The sequence below is a fragment of the Apodemus sylvaticus genome, chromosome 2, assembly GCF_947179515.1.
Source record: "Apodemus sylvaticus chromosome 2, mApoSyl1.1, whole genome shotgun sequence".
Classification (NCBI taxonomy): domain Eukaryota; kingdom Metazoa; phylum Chordata; class Mammalia; order Rodentia; family Muridae; genus Apodemus; species Apodemus sylvaticus.
The window spans coordinates 166,210,270-166,228,354 of record NC_067473.1 but is presented as its reverse complement, the minus strand read 5'-3'; the positions used below and the strand labels follow the sequence as shown (position 1 = coordinate 166,228,354).

Here is an 18,085-nt window from a genome sequence, read left to right as displayed (position 1 = left end):
ACCTTTACATTTATTTGTATAAGGTTTTTCCTGTAATGTGAACTAAACTGTGCAGTTACAGTGTCTCAGGTGACTCCCTCCTGCTCCTAACATAGTGCCAAGACAATTTGGTAGAGCACTTCCTATGATGGACAGTTATTTCTATAGAATGACATTTAAATCTCTGAAGTCCATTGTATAGGGTTTGCTCTTTGGAACTGGGAAGTGCAGCTGCCTGAGATAAATAATCAGGTGACAACAAGGACAAGAGTTGAACTCTGCACCTGTCTGCAGAATGGAAATAATATAAGAATCATGCAAACTAATGGTTTAACCAGTTAACCCCCTTGCGATTTTCACAGAAACTGTCTATAATTTTTACTGCATAGTAATTTTATTTTTTTAAAAATGAATCCTATCTTTGGAAATGAGTAAAGAATAACAAAGTTTCCAAGATTCTGATAGTTTATGTTTACATTATTTCTAATTAAATCTCTTAAAATACAAAGACTATTTGTTTCAAGAATAATGAGTTCAGAACATCATTGAAACTTTGCTTACTTATAACACCATAGAATATTTATACATCAATTTAATATATGTTTAAACAAAACTTAAAAGGGTTTTAATGTCAAATAATAGTATAATTTTCCATTTGATACAGTAAACATTATTATTATTATTATTTATTTTACTAATTCATTTTATATTCCACTCAATAACCCATACTGGTCTATCTCTCCTACAATCCCTCCCCCATACACCCTGTCCTTCCCCACTGATCAGGTGGAGGCTTCCGTGGATATCCCTCCACCCTGACACATCAGGTTTCCTTGAAGATAGGTGCATCCTGGCTCACTGTGGCCAGACAAAGTAGTGCAAATAGAAGAACATATTCCACATACAGGCAACAGCTTTTGGGATATGCCCTGATCCCTTCCAGGTGGATCCCACACGAAGACCAAGCCATGCATCTGCTACATATGTGAGAGGCCTAGGTTTAGCCCATGTATGTTCTTTGGTTAGTGGTTCCGTTTCTGAAATCCCCAAGCTTCCATGTTAGTTAATTCTGTTGGTCATCCTATGGAGTTCCTATCCTCTTAGGGACCACAATCCTTTCTTCTATTCTTCCATAAGAGTTCTGAAGATCCATCCAGTGTTTGCCTGTGAGTGTCTGCACCTGTCTGAGTTAGATGATAGGTGGAAACTCTCAGAGGACAGCCATTCTAGATTCCTGACTACAAGCATAAGAGAGCATTATCAATGCTGTCAGGGATTGGTGCTTGGCCGTGGGATGGGCCTCAAGTTGGGCGGGTTTTTGGTTGACTGTTCCCCCAGTCTCTGCTTTATCAACAATTCCTGCATTTCTTGTGGACAGGATAAATTTGGGGTTGAATGTCTTATAGGAGGGTTAGTGGCTCTGTAGCTCCACTTGATCTTCTGCCAAGCCACAGGAGATAGTCTCCCCAGGCTTCATACGGCCCAATGCTGTAAGTCACACTGAAGGATGCACCCATTGATTCTTTGGGACTCTCCATCCCAGGTCTCTTTCTCTTCCTAGAGATGCCCCCTACCTCCCAACCAGGTGAACATTCATTTGCACAGCCATCCAGCCTTCTACTCTGCCCCTCTCCATACTGGAACTCCAGATCCTCCATTCCCCTCATGATCTCCTCTCCTACTCAGTTCATGCTCTCCTACATAGTTTGCCCTCTCCATTTGCCTGCCAAGACTGCTCCATTCCCTCTTCCCATTGAGACTTAAGCGTCCTTGCTTGTACCCTCCTTCCTGTCCAACCTTTTTCAGTCTGTGGCCTGCAGAGCTGGCATCCTGTATTTTAGGGTTAATATCAACTTTTAAGTGAGTGCATACTATGTTTGGCCAATTGGAACTGGGTTTTCTCACTCAGGATGATGTTGTCAAGATCCATTCATCTGCCTACAAAATTCATATACTTTGTCATGGCTGAATAGTATTTTGTTGTGTAGATGTACCAGGTTTACGTCATCCATTCTTCAGTTGAGGGGTATCTATCTAGGTTGTTTTCAGTTTCTTCCTATTATGAATAAAACTACTATTAACATAGTTGAGCAGGTGTTCTTTGGAGGCAGTGTAGCATTCTTTGGGTATATTCTCAGGAGTGGTAAAGCTTGGTCCTGAAGTAGAAATATTCAAAATTTCTGAGAAACTGCCAAATTGATTTCCAGAGTGATTGTACAAGTTACAATCCCTCTAGCAATGAAGGTATGTTTCCCTTGCCTCACATCCTCACCAGCATGTGCTATCACTTGAGTTTTTTATCTTAGCCATTCTGACTGGAGTAACACTGGATCTCAGAGATCTTTTTGATTTGCATTTTCCTAGTGATGAGGGGCTTTGAACATTTCGTTGAGTGCTTCTAAGCCTTTCAAGATTCATGTGTTGAGAATTCTTTGTTTAGCTTAGTCTTTGAAGATAATGGAAGAAAAAATGTTAATTCTAAAAATTTCTTGACACAAAGCATCCAGGAAATCTGGTATATGATGAAAAGACCTAACATAAGAATAATAGGTGGAGAAGAAGTTGATGAGTCCCAGCTCCAAGCCCAGAAAATATTCTCAACAAAATCGTAGGAAAAAACACTTCTAACCTAATGCATGACAAGCTTGGGAACATAAATGAAGTTTATATGACACAAATTAGACTGAACCATAAAAGAAAGTCCTTCTCCACATAATAATCAAAATAAAAAATATACAGAAAACAGAAAGAATATTAAAAACAGCAAGGGAAACGGGGTAGGTAATTAACAAAGGCAGACATCAGAATTACACCCATCTACTTACAGAGACAGTAAGAACTAGAAAGTCCTAGACAGATATATTGCAACCTCTAAAATAGCAGATGCCAACCTAGACTACAATACTCATCAAAATTCTCAACAACCATAGTTGTAGAATAGAAGATATTTCAGCACAAACCCAAATTCAAAGAATATCTTTCCACAAATCAAGCCCTATAGAAAATACTAGAAGGAAAACTCTAACTCAAGGAGGATAACTATATCCAAGAAAAAACAGGAAAAAAGTAATTCCATACCAGTCCAAACAAGCTGGTGTGCACACACACAGACACACAAATACACAGATATAATAAACATAATTATATTTAAGCCCACCCATAATATAAAATATAATCAGTCACTTAATTAGACATCATACCATTCAAATGTCATGTGTAAGATACTCTACTTATTTCCAAATATCTTTCCACTTTCTCAGTTCTGTCTCTTCTGGATTGGAAGTAGGAAAAGTTCCTCACTGGAGCATGGAGCTCAATGCACAGCATTCCACATAGCACTTTTCATCCTTATGATATTTCTTTGAAGACAGATAATTATTTTCCATATGCTTGTATAGTATTCAGGAATGCACATTTGAATAATTTTGTAGCACATAAGAAATTGTTTAGTAGTCCATGTTTTTTATGGGCCTTAAGCAGGAAGATTGTGAGTTCAAGAATAGGCTTGGTTATATTATGAGACTTTGTCTAAGAAACACAGTCACAAATCATTTCATGAACCCAGTATTTCAGGACACCTGAAAATTTATTTTAAATAACTTATTGACCTGCATTAGTTTTGATTTACATGTGCTTCTAATAGGAAGTCACTTTAGAAAATGAACATGGTGGGACTGAGCAGTGGGAAAACAGGATGGCAGACAATGACACAGGAATCCTGGAAACTTTTCCTGATTGTTCTAATCTCCTCTCATCAAATCAACAGAACTTTTATTATAAGGTGTGTTTTGTCCTTTACAGATTTTCCTTCAATTCCAAGTTACTCCAGACAGTTACTGGATTGGATTTAAATATGATAATACACAAAGGGAATGGACATGGATTGACAGTGGTCCATCTAAACTGTGAGTTTCTGAACCCTTCATACTCTAACACTGTTGTGGTAATTGGGATGATTCTGTGCAAAGAGTTTTTTTCTCATTTCACATGGCTTTCCTCATTTACTATAGAGGTCAGTGGTAAGGACAAGTTTCAGAACACAGTGTCTGAGCAAGTGATACAGACAGAAAATGTATGGTCCAGAAGCTGGCCAAAACTGGATTAATACTTTATACATCTCAGGATTGTGTGTTCTAAGATGTCTAGTGTACTAGAAAGTGTACACTTTAGATGGTGTGAAGTCAATGAATCACCATGACAGATTCAATGAATGTGAGTTTCTCACATATTCACTTGACATGTTTTTACTTTCATTAGCTTATATAATTGTTGGTTACTTATAAATATAACAGTTTGTTTACAAATACATATGCATGTATGCCTAACTTCCATTTCAAGATGTTGTGGTATGTAAACTCCAAGTTTTATGTTTATTTATAATCTGATAAAAACTGTTCACTGATTATCTTTATTAATAATATTTTTTAGACTCTCACATTCATAAAATAAGATCATGTCATCTCCACACCATCCAGGAACTGCCTCTGCATCAATTCTAACATGTGCCCAACTAACTATGTCTTCATAATTAACTGTCCATAAGTACGTGGTTGTAGGCCATTCACTGAAGCTAGGACACACACCAGTAACAAACCACTCAAAAAGGAATGAATATTCCTTTTGCAGTAGTAGTCAATTAGTAATAGTAATTTCTTATGATGTAAAGAGCACGGCCCCATTTTTGCAGAAATCATCTTGTCCAGAAAGCTGCATTTCACAGAGATCTTCCACTTCTTGGTGTCTCATATTCTTCCTCTGTCCTTTTTCCTGGTGTTCCCCGAGTGTTGCTTGTGGAAAGGAGGGGAAGAAGTTGATATAAATGTCTCCTTTAGAGCTGAGTACATATTCTCTTCTCTTAAGCACTTTGACCAATTCTGCCTGCACCAAATTCTATCCATTGTAAAAGAAGCTTCTCTCCTGGAGATTAAGGGCAACCCAGGTCTAGGGCATAACAACTATAAAACTTAAGAATGCAATTTAACCCCTGACATATTAGCAGAATGATTTTAAGAGTTTCTTACTTCTGACCTCCCTCAATCTTGGGTTTTGATTTGGATTGCAATAACAAACATGATTTCCTTATGATAAAGGCCATGGTTACAATAAGAAAGCATCTATTTATTCTGTAATATGTCTTGCCTAGCAGGTATGCATTGTAGCATGTAAGGTCCATTGCACGATAGGACTACTCATATCTTTTTTTCCATGTAACCTGCAAAAGAACCTTATAGTCCTTTGAAAGCTACCCCAAGGGAAGATATTTCAATATTGGTTTGATATTGACTTCTCTTGTGTTGATGTCAAAATGTTGAGTATCTTTAGCAATAGGGCCTTAGCATGTAGTTATGGGAAGCAAGAGCAATAGCAATAGCCTGTGCTGCATGGGGGACCTCTGTTATTTCCCTGAGCAGTAAGTAATTAATCTGGAGGTATCCTTTGACTTGCATTTTGGTTTTCTTTTAAAAACACATATCTTCTATAATTGTAACTCTTTTATAAATTTGCATTATAGTTTTAGTTATATTTTTTCATGGACTATAATTTGATCAGGTTCCCTCCCCACTATATTCTTCTTCTTTCTCCCTATCTTCCTAACTACTCAACTTCATGTTATTTCACTCTCTCCCAAAATCAACAACAACAATAACAAACAAAGCAAAAATGGGAAAGAAAATCTATTAACCAAGCAAAATAATAAAAAAACCCAAAAGACAAAAATTGCCCCCAAACAAACAAGCAAACACACAAAATCACAGACACAAGTCTTTATTCTTTTTTTGTGAAGACCATTGAGTTTAATTAAAGTTACATAAAGGAATATGAGTGACAGTCTGTTTATAAGAGTATAGTCACCTTACTAGTAGGTACACCATTAAAGACAATGTCTTTTCCTCTTATATTAATTGTTGACTTTTCTTTTTTTTCTATTTTTTTAATTTATTGATATATTTATTTACATTTCAAATGATTTCCCCTTTTCTGGACCCCCACTCCCCGAAAGTCCCATCAGTCCCCTTCCCTCCCCCTGTTTTCCCACCCAACCCTTCCCACTTCCCTGTTCTGATTTTGTTCTATACGCTTCACTGAGTCTTTTCAGAACAAGGGGCCACTCCTCCGTTCTTCTTGCACCTCATTTGATGTGTGGATTATGTTTTGGGTATTCCAGTTTTCTAGGTTAATATCCACTTATTAGTGAGTGCATACCATGATTCATCTTTTGAGTCTGGGTTACCTCACTTAGTATGATGTTCTCCAGCTCCATCCATTTGCCTAAGAATTTCATGAATTCATTGTTTCTAATGGCTGAATAGTACTCCATTGTGTATATATACCACATTTTTTGCATCCACTCTTCTGTTGAGGGATACCTAGGTTCTTTCCAACTTCTGGCAATTATAAATAGGGCTGCTATGAACATAGTGGAACATGTATCCTTATTACATGCTGGGGAATCTTTTGGGTATATGCGCAGGAGTAGCATAACAGGATCTTCTGGAAGTGAGGTGTCTTTAAATCAGCAAGAGTGTGTTTTGTGTTGGTCAACTATAAGCTTACTAACTAGTGGGTTTCCATATGGCCTTTTTATACCTCTTTAGTTTTGGTTAATCCATCCTTCCCCTTCCCTCCTGTCCCTTATTTTCCAGTACTCATCCAACTTTGTCCTAGAATCCCCAGAATTACCCTTCTGCCTCCATACCATGTATTTATCATTTTTCTGATTGTTAATTTTTTTAAAAATATAAATTATGAAAATCACCTCAGTTCCGTTTTCTTTAAAATACTTTCCTATATATTAAACTTCCTAATGAATGTTACCTGTTATGTATATACTCCATAAGTCACTTAGTTTAGTTTCATTTACCTTGCATTGTTTGGTTGATTTATTTGTTGTTGTTGTTGTTGTTGTTGTTGTTGTTTTACTTTCCTACATTTGGTAAATTTGAAAATTTCATTTCTCATCATCTTAAATCAAAGATTCAAAGACATTGACATGCTTTGCTGAAGACTGATCCCTTTGAAGTCTCAGTCCATGAAGTTAGGGTGAATTTAATTCTCTTTCTCTCAGTCTTTGACAGACTCTCATTAACTCAGACTAGCCTCAAACTCCCTATATGTTAAAAGTTAGCCTTGAACTGTGATCCTCCTATTTTCATCCCCACAAAACAGGACTAGGAGTACCACTAGGCCTGGGTAGATATATCATTCAGGATGTCCATTTTTAGTGCATTTTTTAGTCAGCTTCCTCCACTAGGAAAAAAAACCCGGCTACAGTGCTTCTGTGACCATCTGAGATTTTTGTCCCACTCATGCTAACATCTCACCCTGAAATATAATCTGATTTTTTTATACAACTGGAACTTAATTATTAATTATTAAAATAATTATCTTTTTTACTTTGTACTTTGCTATGTAGCCCAGGCTGTACCAGAACTCACAATCTTTCTGTTTTAGTGATAATTTGCTGTGTGTTCTAATTCTGTTTTTTTTATTTAGCTGCATTTTTTAACAGAAAGGCTTCTAATATAACTTCTTGCAGAAATCAGAGTTGTGTCACATACAGAAAATTCAGTAGATTACTATGAAGTCTCAGCTTCATTGTGAGGGGGGCAGGAAGAAAGGAAAACAGTCGAAAACATTAGTTATGAGCCCTCACGTATGATTAAATTTCAAATCTCCCCTTTCTCTTTCAAACATAAACATGTAAGACCTTGTTCTCTGTGCCGCACACATCTGATTTACTATCACCCTAACATTTTTATTGACAAAATATCAATGTGAAAGAAGGTTTAGCTTAAATAAATCTTTGGAAACATTGAAAATCCATTTTACCTGCTGAACAAAAAATTGTGAGTGTAAAATAAGATGGAGATTTTTTTTATGTAATATAGAGACCATTTCTTTTTATGAGCTTAGAGGAATGAAAATATTTTGGTGATGCATTTATGATTTATAGTTCCATATTCTGTATATTATGGCCAATGAAATTTTTAATGTCCTGACTTATTTCAGTGAATGTTCAATGTTAAACAGTTACCCATTATTGTTTTTGTTCTTCAGTGCCTTGAACATAATGAAATACAATGCAAAGGATGAAGGATGTATGTTCTTATCTAAAACAAGACTAGAAAATAGTAAATGTGACAGCTACCACTCCTGTATTTGTGAGAAGAGACTGTGTAAGTTTTCTGATTGACTTGCCAACAAGATTTAAAGGTAAGTTGCCACTTTCTCCTATTAACAGTTTTCTTTGCCTTACAGAAGCTTTTCAATTTTATGAGGCTCCATTTGTCAATTGTAGATCTTAGAGAAAGAAAAATTAATGTTCTGTTCAAATAATTTTCCCCTGTGCCAATGTGTTCAAGGTTCTTTCCCACTTTCTTTTCTATTATTAGATTAAGCATAACTGGTTTTGTGTAGAGGTCCTTGATGAGCTTTGAGCAAGAAGATAAGAATGTATCAATTTGTATTCTTCTACATGTTGATCACCAGTTTAACCTTCATCATTTGTCCAAAATGCTGTCTTTTTTCCACTCGAGATTTTGGATTCTTGGTCAAAGATCAAGTGACCATAGGTGTGTGGGTTCATTTCTGGGTCTTCAATTCTATTCCATTGATCAACCTGCTTGTTGCAGTTTTTATCACTATTGCTCTGTAGTATATCTTGAGGTCAGGGATGGTAATTCCCCCAAAAGTTCTTTTATAGTTGAGAATGGTTTTTGTTTTTCCTTGTGTTGTTGTTGTTGTTGTTGTTATCCCATGTGATGTTGAGAATTGTTCTTTCTATCTCTGTGAAGAATTGTGTTGGGATTTTGATGGGGGATTACTTTGAATCTGCATATTGCTTTTGGTAAGGTGGCAATTTTCACTACAACGGCAACCCACTAATTGGGAAAAGATGTTTACCAACCAACCATCTGATAGATGGCTAATACTGAAAATATACAAAGAACTCAAGAAGTTAGACTCCAGAAAATCAAATAACTCTTTCAAAATGTGGTTCAGAGATAAACAAAGAATTTTCAACTGAGGAATATTGAATGGTTGGGAAGCACTTAAACAAATGTTCAACATCCTTAATCTTCAGGAAAATGCAAGTCAAAACGACCCTGAGATTCCACCTCAAACCATACAAACTTATATGAAGATCAAAAACTCAGGTGACAGCAGATGCTGACTAGGTTGTGATGAGAGAGGAACACTCCTCCATTGCTGCTGGGATTGCAAGCTGGTACAACGACTAAGGAAATCAGATTTGCAGTTCCACAGAAAATTGAAAATAGTTCTTCCTGAGGACCCAGCCATATCACTCTTGAGAATATACCCAAAACATGATCCAACATATAACAAGGATACCTGCTATATTCGTAGAAGCCTTATTTATAATAGCCAAAAGCTAGAAAAAAACCTAGATCTCCTTCAACAGAGGAATGGATACAGAAAATGTGGTAAATTTACATAATTGAATACTACTCAGCTATTAAAAACAATAAATTCATGAAATTCTTAGGCAAATGGATGGATCTAGAAAATATCATCCTGAGTGAGGATTGAACACACATGGTATGTACTTCCTGATAAGTGGATATTAACCAATAAAGCTTGGAACACTCACAATATAACTCACAGGCCATATAAAACCCAAGAGGAAGGAAGATCAAAGTGTGGATGCATCAGTCCTACTCAGAAGGGGGAAGAAAATAATCACAGGAGACAGGGAAGGAGAGATCTGGGATGGAAAGAGGAGGAGGAAGGAAAAGGGGGGCAGAATCAGATGGAAGAGGAGACAGGGTAGAAGTGCAGAGGGTCAGGAATTTGAACAGAGATGTGTAGTAATGGGGCATAGGGAACTGGGGGTAGCCACTAGAAAGTTCCAGGTGCCAAGGGACCCAAGAGGTTCCCAGGACACAACAGGGATGATATTAGCTGAAATACATAACAAAGAAGACATAGAGCCTCTAGAGACCATATCCAAAAGATACGCGTGTCCCTCGGTTGAGGGAAGATACCACCCACCCATCTCAAAAATAATAATACAGATTTGTTCCTGTCAAAAGGAAATACAGGGACAAAGAGTGGATCAGAGACTAGAGATTGCACCACCTAGGGATCTATCTCATATGCAGACACCAAACCCAGAGACTATTGTTGATGCCAAGTAGCAATTACTGACAGGAGCCTGGTATAACTGTCTCCTGAGTGGCTCTGCCAGAGCCTAACCAATACAGATCTGGATGTAAGCAGCCAACAATCAGACTGAGTGCAGGGATCCCAATGGAGGAGTTAAGGGAAGGACTGAAGGAATTGAAGGGGCTTGCAACACCATATGAAGAACAACAGTATCAACCAACCAGATTCCCCAAAGTCCCCAGGGACTAGACCACCCACCAAAGAATACACATAGATGGACCAATGGCTCCAGTTGCATATGTCACAGAGGATGTCTTTATCTGGCATCAGTGTGGGGGGGGGCAACACCTTGGTCCTGTGGAAGCTTGATGACTCAGTGTAGGGGAATGCTAGGGCACTGAGACATGAGCAGGTGGGTGGGGGAGCTTCCTCATAGAGGCAGGGGGAGAAAGAGGGGATAAAGGCTTTGTGGAGGGGAAACTGTGAAGGGGGATAACATTTGAAATGTAAATAAATAGAATAATCCATAAAAAAGAAAAAAGAATAAAAAACAAAACAAAAAATAATATTTGCTAAAAAAGAGTTAAAGGTAAAAATAAAATATGCTCAGGGGATTCGGCGGCAGCGGCAGCGGCGGCGGCGGCAGCAGTGGCTGCTCCAGCTGAAGGGCCATCAGCGGTGGAACCAAGGCGACACAGGGTCCAGTTAGGCCCTGCGCCCACGACCACTGACCTTCGCTGACCAGCCGGGCGGCAAACCGCTGCGGCTCTGCGGAGCCTTTCGCTGCACAGAAGCCACTTCAGAACTCGGCTTCCCGCCAGTCAGGAGAGACTCACCTCCATCTTGATCACGGACTTCAGAGATCGGACAGACTGAGGTACACAAACATAATCCGAGGCCAACACCGCAGGGGTCTGAGCCCGACGGTCGTTGGCCTGCACCCAGGCCCTGGGCCATTCGGGTGACCATCGGGGTGCCAACCCAGCCAGGAGGTTTTTTTGCCCTGGCCGGCGCACGCGCCTCCATCTTGCCTACAGGACCCAGAGTGCTCGGGAGGGCAGAGACAGCTAGCAAGCATAGCCTGAGGCTAACAAAACGGGGGTCTAGGCCCCAAAAGGCACAGGACTGACCCCAAGAACTGGGCGGCTTGGTGGACCATCTGTGAGTCAACCCGCCCAGGAGGTTGTTAGCACAACAGACTCTCCAGGTGCTTTCGGGGAGCGCGGACGCGCACGCCGGCCATCCGGGTCACCTGGCAGACCCAATTAACAGTCATAGCCCTAGGGGAACTTTGCTCGAACCTTGGCCTCCCAGGCTTTTGCCTGGACTCAGGGCCTGGGCGACCAGGCTAACCTTGTGTGCGCCAGCCCGATCAGGGAAACGGCTGCCTAGCAGAGTGAGTGGAGCACAGGGGAGGTCACAGCACCATACACCTTCGGCGCTCCCTGGGAGGGCACACGGGCCCCATCTGGTCCACAGACACAAACTGGGGCAAGGCCTCAGGTAGAAGCCCCCAGCTCAACTCTCTCTGCTTAAGATCAGCCTGGGCGGCCACACCACATCTCCAGGTCCCTCAAGAGGCTAGCGGGGGCTTCCGGGCAGCCAGCTGGGAGAAGTCAGTGTGCTCCAGTGAACCCAGCAGGCCCCAGCTGGAGCCTTCAGGTGCCTGCTTCAGGATCTGAACAGCCTGGACAGCAGCACCCTGTCTACAGGCAGTGCAGGGTGTAAGCTGTGCACCAGAGGCCAACGGGGAAGGGGCAGCTTGCACTGGTGAGTCCAGCATTGACAAGACCAAGTAACACCAGCGAGAGCTAGATGGCAAAAGGCAAACGCAGGAACGTCACTAACAGAAATCAAGGCAATATGGCAACATCTGAACCCAATTCTCCTCTACCAGCATGTCCTGGATACCCCATCACACCAGTAAAACAAGATTTGGATTTAAAATCACTGGTCATGATGCTGGTACAGGAACACATGAAGGACATACTTAAAGAATTTCAGGAGAAAATGGATCAAAAGTTAGAAGCCCTTGCAAGGGAAACACAAAAATCATTGAAAGAAATCCAGGAGAATACAAAAGCCAACAAGGAGGAAATGCAAAAAACAATTAAAGAAATACAGGAGAACTTTGGTCAACAGGCTGAGGTCATGAAAGACGAAACACAAAAATCTCTTAAAGAAATACAGGAGAACCTTGGTCAACAGGCTGAGGTCATGAAAGAGAAAACACAAAAATCTCTTAAAGAATTACAGGAAAGCACAAACAAGCACGTAAAGGACCTAAGCAAAACCATCCAGGATCTAAAATCAAAAGTAGAAACAACTAAGAAAACTCAAAAGGAGACAACTTTGGAGATAGAAAGCCTTGGGAAGAAATCAGGGGACAGAGATGCAAACATCAACAAGAGAATAAAAGAAATAGAAGAAAGAATCTCAGATGCTGAAGATTCCATAGAAACCATGGACTCAACAGTTAAAGAAAATGCAAAATGCAAAAAGCTTGTAACCCAAAATATCCAGGAAATCCAGGACACAATGAGAAGACCAAACCTAAGGATTATAGGCATAGATGAGAGTGAAGATTTACAACTTAAAGGGCCAGCAAATATCTTCAATAAAATTATGGAAGAAAACTTCCCTAACCTAAAGAGAGAGATGCCCATTAATATACAAGAAGCCTACAGAACTCCAAACAGACTGGACCAGAACAGAAATACTTCCCGTCACATAATAATCAAAACACCAAATGTTCTAAACAAAGAAAGAATATTAAAGGCAGTAAGAGAAAAAGGCCAAGTAACATATAAAGGAAGACCTATCAGAATCACAGCAGACTTTTCACCTGAGACTATGAAGGCTAGAAGGTCCTGGGCAGATCTCATGCAGACTCTAAGAGAACACAAATGCCAACCAAAACTACTATATCCAGCAAAACTCTCAATCACCATAGATGGAGAAACTAAGATATTCCACGACAAAACCAAGTTTACCCAATATCTATCCACAAACCCAGCCCTAAAAAGGATAATAGGAGGACAACACCAATAAAAGGAGGGAAACTTCACCCTGGAAAGAGCAAGATAGAAACCTTTCATCAAACCCAAAAGAAGTTAAGCAATCAAATTTAAAAAATAACGTCAAAAATGATAGGAAGTAACAATCACTATTCCTTAATATCTCTTAACATCAATGGACTTAATGCCCCAATAAAAAGACACAGACTAACTGACTGGATATGTAAACAGGACCCTACATTTTGCTGCTTACAGGAAACATACCTCAGGGTCAAAGACAAACACTACCTTAGAGTAAAAGGCTGGGAGACAATTTTACAAGCAAATGGTCTCAGGAAACAAGCTGGAGTAGCCATTTTAATATCAGATAAAATTGACTTTCAACCCAAAGTCATCAAAAGAGACTCTGAGGGACACTTCTTGCTGGTCAAAGGAAAAATACAACAAGAAGAACTCTCAATCCTGAACATCTATGCTCCAAATGCAAGGGCACCCTCTTTCATAAAAGAAACTTTATTAAAACTCAAAGCACACATTGCACCTAACACAATAATTGTGGGTGACTTCAACACTGCACTTTCCTCAATGGACCGATCAGGAAAACAGAAACTAAACAAGGACACAGTGAAACTAATTGAAGCTTTGGACCAATTAGATTTAACAGATATATATAGAACATTCTATCCTAAAACAAAAGAATATACCTTTTTTTCAGCACCTCATGGTACCTTCTCCAAAATCGACCATATAATTGGTCACAAGACAGACCTCAACAAATATAAGAAGATCGAACTGATCCCATGCCTCCTATCTGATCACTATGGAGTAAAAGTGGTCTTCAGTAGCAACAGAAACAATAGAAAACCCACATACACGTGGAAATTGAACAATACTCTACTCAATGATACCTTGGTCAAGGAAGAAATAAAGAAAGAAATTAAAGACTTTTTAGAACACAATGAAAATGAAAACACAACATACCCAAATCTATGGGACACAATGAAAGCAGTGCTAAGAGGAAAACTCATAGCCCTGAGTGCCTCCAAAAAGAAAATGGAGAGAGCATACATTACCAGCTTAATGACACACCTGAAAGCCCTAGAACAAAAAGAAGCTATTTCACCCAGGAGGAGGAGAAGGCAGGAAATCATCAAACTCAGGGCCGAAATCAATCAAGTAGAAACAAAGAGAACCATACAAAAAATCAACAAAACCAGGAGCTGGTTCTTTGAGAAAATCAACAAGATAGATAAACCCTTAGCCAGACTGACCAAAGGGCACAGAGAAAGTATCCAAATTAACAAACTTAGAAATGAAAAGGGAGATATAACAACGGAAACTGAGGAAATCCAAAAAATCATCAGATCCTACTACAAGAGCCTGTACTCAACACAACTGGAGAATCTGGAGGAAATGGACAATTTCCTTGACAGATACCAAATACCAAAATTAAATCAGGACCAACTAGACCATCTAAACAGTCCCATAATGCCTAAAGAAATAGAAGGAGTCATAGAAAGTCTTCCAACCAAAAAAAGCACAGGACCAGATGGTTTCAGTGCAGAATTCTACCAGACCTTCAAAGAAGAGTTAACACCAATACTCTTCAAACTATTCCACAAAATAGAAACAGAAGGAACACTACCCAATTCCTTCTACGAAGCCACAATTACGCTGATACCAAAGCCACACAAAGATCCAACAAAGAAAGAGAACTTCAGATCAATTTCCCTTATGAACATCGATGCAAAAATACTCAATAAAATTCTTGCCAACCGAATCCAAGAACACATCAAAACGATCATCCCCCATGATCAAGTAGGCTTTATCCCGGGAATGCAGGGTTGGTTCAATATACGGAAATCCATCAATGCAATCCACTACATAAACAAACTCAAAGAACAAAACCACATGGTCATTTCATTGGATGCTGAAAAATTATTTGACAAAATTCAGCATCCTTTCATGCTTAAAGTCTTGGAGAGAACAGGAATTCAAGGCCCATACCTAAACATAGTAAAAGCAATATACAGCAAACCGGTAGCCAGCATCAAACTAAATGGAGAGAAACTTGAAGCAATCCCACTGAAATCAGGGACCAGACAAGGCTGCCCCCTTTCTCCTTATCTTTTCAATATTGTACTTGAGGTACTAGCTCGGGCAATTTGACAACATAAGGAGGTCAAAGGGATACAAATTGGAAAGGAGGAAGTCAAACTATCATTATTTGCAGACGACATGATAGTCTACCTAAGTGACCCAAAAAACTCCACTAGAGAGCTCCTACAGCTGATAAACAACTTCAGCAAAGTGGCAGGTTATAAAATCAACTCAAGCAAATCAGTGGCCTTCCTGTACTCAAAGGATAAGCAGACTGAGAAAGAAATTCGGGAAATGACCCCCTTCACAATAGCCACAAACAGTATAAAGTATCTTGGGGTGACTCTTACCAAACATGTGAAAGATCTGTATGACAAGAACTTCAAGACTCTGAAGAAGGAAATGGAAGAAGACCTCAAAAAATGGGAAAACTTCCCATGCTCATGGATCGGTAGAATCAATATAGTTAAAATGGCCATTTTGCCAAAAGCAATATACAGATTCAATGCAATACCCATCAAAATCCCAACTCAATTCTTCACAGAGTTAGAAAGAGCAATTATCAAATTCATCTGGAAGAACAAAAAACCCAGGATAGCTAAAACTATTCTCAGCAACAAAAGAAAATCTGGGGGAATCAGTATCCCTGACCTCAAGCAATACTACAGAGCAATAGTGTTAAAAACTGCATGGTATTGGTACAGTGACAGGCAGGAGGATCAATGGAACAGGATTGAAGATCCAGAAATGAACCCACACACCTATGGCCACTTGATCTTCGACAAAGAGGCTAAAAACATCCAATGGAAAAAAGATAGCCTTTTCAACAAATGGTGCTGGTTCAACTGGAGGTCAGCATGCAGAACAATTCGAATTGATTCATCCTTGTCTCCTTGTACTAAGCTCAAATCCAAATGGATCAAGGACCTCCACATAAAGCCAGACACTCTGAAGCTAATAGAAAAGAAAGTGGGGAAGACCCTTGAGGACATCGGTACAGGGAGAAAGTTTCTGAACAGAACACCAATAGCGTATGCTCTAAGAGCAAGAATTGACAAATGGGACCTCATAAGGTTACTGAGTTTCTGTAAGGCAAAGGACACCATCAAGAGGACAGATCGGCAACCAACAAATTGGGAAAAGATCTTCACCAATCCTACATCAGATAGAGGGCTAACATCCAATATATATAAAGAACTCAAGAAGTTAGACTCCAGAAAACCGAACAACCCTATTAAAAAATGGGGTACAGAGTTAAACAAAGAATTCTCACCTGAAGAACTTCGGATGGCGGAGAAGCATCTTAAAAAATGCTCAACCTCATTAGTCATTAGGGAAATGCAAATCAAAACAACCCTAAGATTTCATCTTACACCAGTCAGAATGGCTAAGATTAAAAATTCAGGAGACAGCAGGTGCTGGAGAGGGTGTGGAGAAAGAGGAACACTCCTCCACTGCTGGTGGGGTTGCAAATTGGTACAACCACTCTGGAAATCAGTCTGGCGGTTCCTCCGAAAACTGGGCACCTCACTTCCAGAAGATCCTGCTATACCACTCCTGGGCATATACCCAGAGGATTCCCCACCATGTAATAAGGATACATGCTCTACTATGTTCATAGCAGCCCTATTTATAATTGCCAGATGCTGGAAAGAACCCAGGTATCCCTCAACAGAAGAGTGGATGCAAAAAATGTGGTATATCTACACAATGGAGTACTATTCAGCCATTAGAAACAATGAATTCATGAAATTCTTAGGCAAATGGATGGAGCTAGAGAACATCATACTAAGTGAGGTAACCCAGACTCAGAAGGTGAATCATGGTATGCACTCACTAATAAGTGGTTATTAACCCAGAAAACTGGAATACCCAAAACATAATCCACACATCAAATGAGATACAAGAAGAAAGGAGAAGTGGTCCCTGGTTCTGGAAAGTCTCAGTGAAACAGTATCCGGCAAAACCAGAACAGGGAACTGGGAAGGGGTGGGAGGGAGGACAGGGGAAGAGAAGAGGGCTTATGGGACTTTTGGGGAGTGGGGGGTGGGGGCTAGAAAAGGGGAAATCATTTGAAATGTAAATAAATTATATCGAAAAAATAAAATAAAAATAAATAAATAAATAAAAAATAAAATATGCTCATCCTCATTTGTTTCTGGTAATAATTTGTGAATGCCTACAAATAATTGTTTTGTTCACAGGAGTTAGTCCACTGTGCAGAGATATGAGCTGGAAGAGGTTGGGAATGTTCTCTGGAATCTGACATGACAGAGCAGAGTCTTCTTCCTTCCTGCTGGAGACAAGACACATCTCCTCTGGTGCTTGGACACACTTTTCCCCAAAGCCTCCAGGACTATGTTTTTTTTTTTTTATCTTTCTTAAACTCTTACAGAATTAAATAAAGAACCCAAATAAACTGCCTGAGTATTGCATTATCATTAGAATAAATCCTCTTAATTGAACGCACAATTAAGAGATAGAATGTAGTTGTAGGTTTTGATTTCTCATTTGTTAGTCAAGTAGGTTTTCCTTCTTTTGTTGTTTTGCTTCTTGTAGAAGTTTTTCTAATTATTACAAACATTTCTTTTGGTTATAAAATATAATTTAAAGTTTGTGAGCAGTTGAAAGCATAGTTCAATGAAATGCTGATTATCTTTTATGTAAGGCATCAGTTGTCCTACTGGCCCACTTTGATCCATCTAGGATGAGTTGAGACCTTATAGAAATGGTGGTAACAATTGAAGTTGGCAAGTTGTAGTGGCTTACACTGTGATACTGGCTATTAGGAGGCTCAGACATGATTGCTGAAAAATGAATAAAGTGAGAGCTTATGTCATAGAGCCAAACAAACCAAACAA

General features: G+C 39.4%; 1 pseudogene; it reads left to right on the top strand.

Moving 5' to 3' along the window:
* LOC127678129 (killer cell lectin-like receptor 4) overlaps window positions 1-17,648 on the top strand; it is a 79,771-nt pseudogene extending 62,123 nt beyond the window's left edge.
* Window positions 17,649-18,085: the final 437 nt, after the last annotated feature.